General features: G+C 66.2%; 1 protein-coding gene across 1 annotated transcript in view; it reads left to right on the top strand.

Moving 5' to 3' along the window:
- Positions 1-409: 409 nt before the first annotated feature.
- Inf2 (inverted formin, FH2 and WH2 domain containing) overlaps positions 410-5838 on the top strand; it is a 21841-nt gene continuing 16412 nt past the window's right edge. The window contains exon 1 of the mRNA XM_005410837.2: positions 410-528. The gene's annotated coding sequence lies outside the window, so the exon portion shown is untranslated. The remainder of the gene's footprint in view (positions 529-5838) is intronic.

The raw sequence follows: 5838 nt of genomic DNA on the forward strand, positions 1-5838 counted from the left end.
TCTGAGATTCAAGATGCGTGCAGACCCTTATCCCTGTGCTCACATCCTCCTGCATACTGAGGAGGGACACTGAGGCTCGGCCAGTCACAGCCCCGCGAGCGGGGGTGAGAGGGGGTGCTGGAGCAGGGCCTCTCTCAGGGATGGCCTGGTGGACGAGGCCTCTGACCACCTGGAGACCGGGAAGAGCCCTCTCCCACGAGAGGCCCCGCACCCGGCGGGGGCGTGCATGGGCTTGACCAGAGCTCCCGGTAGAGGACCCCACCCACTGCCTCAGTGGGGGACCCGCCCAGGACGTGCTGGAGGAGGCAGCAGCGCCCAAAGGAGTCTCGCAGCAACTCTCAACCCGTCCTCCGGAATGCCGGGGCGGGGACTCCAGGGCTCCCGCCCAGCCGCTCGGGCGCCGCCCCCCACGTGGCCTGGGGCAGGCGGGGGACGGTGCCTCCCCTTCCTCCCCGCCCCGCTGGAGCGCGCGATCCTCGACCGCACCGAGTGCCCGCCCGGGACCAGAGCCGGCCGCTCCGCCCACCGGTGAGTCCTTAGCCCCGGGCCGCCCGGAGTCGGGGGTAAACTGAGCCCGGAGGCGGCGCGGACGCGCGTGGGGCCGGGAACGGAGCTTCGGTAGCCGCGGGGGCGCCCCTGGTGGCGACGAGCGGCCCCCTCTGGCGGGGACCCGGCTCCCGGGCGGGACCCGAGCTCGCTGGGCGCAGGGTGGGGCCGGGGTCCGCGAGGCGCCGCCCGCAGCCACCACATCCTGACGGTGAATCAGCCGCAGTTCAGAAAATAAACTTCTGCTCGGTCCGCTGCCCGCCCGCCCCCCCGGTGACACCCGAGGCGCCAGCCTGCGCCGCCCCGGCTGGTGGCTGCACGCGCCCACGCGCAGGTGGGCGCAGGGCCGGGCACCCTGCCGTAGGCCGTGGGGTGCGAGCCCGCTCGGCAGGGGAAGCGGGCGGGACTGTGCCCCAGCCCTGCCCAGGAGGGACCCCAGGAAGGACCGGCTGTGCCCCCACCCGCGGCACAGGCGAGGGCGCGGCCCTGTGGGTCTGCGGGGCTGCGGGCTGCACAGCGCAGGCCTCAGGTCAGCGCCGCCCCAGCTGGACGCGCAGGAGCCCTGTAAAGACAGCCCAAGCCCGCCCGGGCCAGAGGTCGGCACGCCCACGCCACGCCGCTGGGAAGTTACGGCCCCACCAGCCCTGCCCCTAGCTCTGGGCGACGGTTTTCCATCCAGGGGTCAGGCTTGCGTTCCTCCAGGCAGGGTCAAGGCGGGGACCCAGGGCTGGGGTGGGGGACGCTCAGGCAGGGGACAGGCAGCCTCAGAGCAGTGCTGTGTTTGATTCCAGGGCTGTCCCCACCCACCAGGTCAGCTGGAACTTTGTGAAACCCGTTTTCCTGTGGAGAACTCCTTCTGGGACCAAGTCTGAGCTAACCACTGACCCCTACTCTGTCCTCAGGAGCCCCAAGCCTAGGTGGTCATGAGGCCCTGGGCAGACGCAGGGGGCGTCCTTGGGGGATTGAGGTGGCCCCAGGCCGACTGCTGTGGAGGGCTGTGCTACTGAACCAGGCCCTACTGGCAGAACTTTAGCCTTCAGAGCGCTCTGTGGAGCTGCCTGCTGTCAGCTAATTGCGCTCATCTCCCTTGTGGGGACTGGGACTCGAGGCTCTGCTTTAAATAGACTCCCGCCTTCCATCAAAGTGCTGTTGTTCCCCAGGTGGAAAGTTTTGGGTTCATGGGGGCTGTGGGAGGGACAAGTGATCCCTGAGTAACAGTGGGGTGTCACACAATGCACATAGGACACCCAGGGCCAGCCCTGCTAGGTGTGGGCTCAAGCCCTGTCTTTCAGGGTGCCAGTGTCAAGGTCCCGATGGTTGAGGGCTGGCACTGCCTGACCCCAGCTCGCTTTGTGCACACGGGAGGTGTCTGACGTGCACGGGGCCGTGGCGGTGGACACTGTGTTGGGGAGGGCATCCCGCCCTGTTTCTGGAGCACACCTTGGGGAGGTAGAGCACAGGTGGGGCAGGCCTGGGGACACCTGACATCGAGGGCAAGAGGTATGGCCAGGGGCGAGAGCAGGGCTGGCCTGTGGCCTCCTGCTGTGGAGGCCTCCACCTCGCCAAGCTCACCCTAATGAGGGTCCCAGGGCAGCCTGAGCCCTTAGCTGGCCCAGCCAGCCACCTGCCCAGCACCAGCACCCAGCACCCAGCACCTGCGACCTCTGAGTGGTGACAGCTAGTGGTGTGGAGCCAGGCTGGGCAGGGGCGGCGGGGCCTGCTCCACTGTGGGGTTATTTAAGGTGTAATTAAGTAAGGAACTGTCAGATGGGGAGACTGAGGCAAGGCAGCTGGGTACAGACTCTGATCCTATTCTGGGGTACTCTCAAAGCCCTTGTGCCCACCTCCCCCGGGGGTGACGCTGCACCAGCCCCCAGCCCCCCAGCCCATCACTTCCAGAGTCTCACAGCCGGGACAGGCTTGGGGCTGGGCACTGCCACCCCGGGAGTCAGAGGGCTTTGTCCAGGTCAGGTGGCCCTGCTGGGTCTCCCCTGATGAATGGCCCCTGGCGCCTGGCCCCCTGTGCCCAGGCAGAAGCCTTGGACCCCTGTAGCCGTGGCCCATCCCACTGGTGGATAGGGTGAGTCCCGATCTGATGGTGATGAAGCCAGGGCCCATCCATGCTATCTGCGACAGCACAAACAATGCCGCTTTCCTGTTCCGTCCACTTTCCCCGCCACGTGCAGCTTTTCCCAGTGGCAGGAAGCAGAGTGGGCAGAGAGGGCCCCTGCCAGCCTCAGTACCCCCATCAGTGCTGCACTTAGGAGGAGCAGGCCGGCATGGCGGTGCAGCAGCAGAAACCCCTGCAGGGCCAAGAAGCCGGACACTGAGGAGACCGCCTGTCCCTGCACTGCCGCAGTGCTCCCACTGCCCTTCCCTGTAGGGGCTTGGCCTGCACCCGCTGCACAGGAGCCAGAAGGGGTGCCTGGGTGGGAGGCTTTGCTCCCCAAGGCTATGGCTTGAGTCAGGCTCACCGTGGAGGCCAAGACTGCTCGGCCAGCTACATGGCCTGCGTTGCCAGGAGGCCAGGCCGACCTGGGCCAAGGGAAGGCCCTCGATGGCTGGGGGCCCAGGGGAAGCACCAGGGAGGTAGAGCAGGCTCTGGCCCCATTCTGCCACTGAAGTCCAGCATTGAGAAGCCAGGGCACAGCGGGCCAGGAGGAGCAGCCAGGTGCCACAGCTGGACACCTGCCTCTGGGGTGGGGACAGCGCCATGTCCCTCCCAGGCCCCTGAGGCCGTGGGCAGAGGCCAGGCTGGGCTCCTGACTGTGCCCACGCAGCAGAGATTTCTCTGCAGGGCCTGCCGCTGGCCTTGCCCGCAGTGGGGCTGGCATCCCTGTGGCTTGAGGCCCTGTGGGTGCCTGGCCCAGGTCCTCTCAGGCCCTGGGTGTGGCCTCTGGGTGCAGCTTCCCCCTGCATCCCCACATCCCCGAGTCCCTGCTGCTGCTCCAAGTACAGCCTGGCCCCGCCGCCTGCGCCCAGCAGCGGGAAGCAGGCATCTGCTGTCTTCCGCCCGTGGGGAGAGGGCACTGCTGGTGCCCGCCCCGCTCTGCCTCCCGCGTCCACAAGGGGCCTGAGAACAGAGTCCTCAGATGGCCCTGCAAGTGGGCGCTGGGGGTAGGGCTGCCTTCAGCACAGGGCAGAACAACAGTGGGGACCCAGGCGGTCACCGGTGAGAGGACAGAGGCAGCAACCAGAGTGGAGACTGCAGGGCTCCATCAGCAGTGGCGCAGCCGTCGTGGGTCTGGGTCCTGCCCTTTCCCCTCGGGTCAGAACCCAGGGCCACTCTATCGCAAGCCCAGTCCTCCTGAATTCTTTATGTTGAGACAGAGTCTCACTGAGTTGCCCAGTTGGGACTCAAACTTTAGATCCTCCTGTCTCAGCCTCCTTCTGTGCTGGGACTATAGGCCTGGACCCCTGTGCCCAGCTTCCTTGCCACTTTCTAGATGAGCAAAGTGAGTCCAGAACAGGCTGGTTTTCCCAGGGGCCTGGCACCCTCAAGCCCCAGCCAGGGACCCCAAGAGGCATATTGCGCCCACGCCGAGGATGTCATCTGCCTGATTGGGCCTGACAGGCTGCCGGCGCTGGCCACCTGGGTCTGGGGAGGCTCCTGCACCGGCCTAGCTCTGTCCTGGCTGCCGGCCAGGTGGCCTGCTGAGTGGACAGGGCAGTCAGGGCCCAGCCTCTTCGTGTAGTTTCCAGGCCTGGCGCCTCCGTCTGTCGCCAGCTGATGTTGACACACTCGTTCCAGCGTGACACAGGGTCAGGGGATGCAGCGGTTGTCCGTGAGCCTGAGGGTCAGCGGCAGCTTCCTCCTGCCCGGAATCAGAGCAGTCTACTGCCCAGACCTTGGCAGCTGCCTTGGCCATGCTGGGGTGTGCAGGCTCTCACCCTCCCCCACTCTCAGTTTGTCTTTGTTCTTTCTGCTCCTGGGAAGCCAGCCTGGAGCTGGGATGTGGGCGGGGGGCAGGGACCTCAGCACTGGCATGGGGCGGGCAGAGGGCAGCGTTCCTGCCCTGGGCACAGGCTGGGCCCCTGAGGCACTAGCATACAACAAGGAGGACCTGAGTCCAAACCTGGCACCATCCTGCCAGGCTGGGAGAGGCCCTTCTGGAGGACAGCAGAGGACAGGAGGGGCACAGGGGCCTTCTGGGAGGGAGTCTCCAAAGCAGCCAGTCTTGCAGGCAAAACCCAGGCACAGGCACCCGGGGGTGGCCTGAGGTCTCTTGGGCGTGCCCCATGGCCCACTGAAGCTCCCACAGGGGGAGGGAAGCTGGGGCTGGGCACCAGGAGAGACCGCTGCTCCAGTCACCCTGCCCTACAGGTCCACGGCCCTCGCTGCCCTTCATATCTGCCACTGGGGCCACCCCAGAGGCACCATGCTCAGAGAGCACCCTTGTCATTCCCAAAGCCTCTCCCAGCCTGGACTCCACATAAGAACCCCAAGGATGTTTGGGGTCAGGGCCCCTGAGAGCCAGGACAGGCCCTGCTGTTTGTGCAGCAGGGGAGACCGGGCCCTGGGCTTCATGGTAGCAGCATGTCCAGGGCAGCCTGGCCCTGCATTGTCTCGCAGCAGATGGAAATGAAAGCTGGCTTCCTGGTGCAGGGCCACCGCCCTTCCTGTCCTCCCTGGTGGGAGCAGGGGTGGGAGGACCCTGAGGCCACCCAGCCCGCCCACCTAGCCCCAGTATGCGGTGCCCAGCACAGGTGTTTGGGACAAGGGCAGCGCCCACTGCTCCTACAGGCGTTTCCTATTTTATGCTTCTGTTGGCACCAGCAGGTGTCCTGGTGACAAATGTGTCACCCCGCATGTGGCTGCAGTCCTACTTGATGCACCTGCTCACGGCTTTCTGTTTTTTAACCTGACACTGGGAGAGCGCCATTGTGCCCACTCCCTGGACCCTCTGTCCTGGGCAGCAGCCGCAGTGGTGGTAGGGGTTCAGGTGACCACCATCTGACCTGGGCCGCCGGTGGCAGCTGGGTATGCTGGGCCTGCACTGCACAGGACCCCATCCTGGGCGAGCCTGCTGCAGGGGACCCTCCCAGAGCAGCCCTGGGCCCCCCAGGGGCTTGCAGCCTAGGGGAAGAGTGCCAGCACAGGGGCTGCCCCAAACACCAGGAGCAGCCAGGGCCGCGTGCAGCCTGGAGAGCTGAGGGCTGCCAGGCAATGGAAAAATTTAGGTTCTTTCGAGAGCTAAAAATAGCATTGCAGCCCCTGCCTCCCAGTTCCGGAATCCCGCTCTGGCTGCTCCTCCGCCCGCCTGCCTGTGGAAGACAGCTCCCTCCCTGCCC

Source organism: Chinchilla lanigera, unplaced genomic scaffold (assembly GCF_000276665.1).
Source record: "Chinchilla lanigera isolate Chin_1 unplaced genomic scaffold, ChiLan1.0 scaffold00137, whole genome shotgun sequence".
Lineage (NCBI taxonomy): Eukaryota > Metazoa > Chordata > Mammalia > Rodentia > Chinchillidae > Chinchilla > Chinchilla lanigera.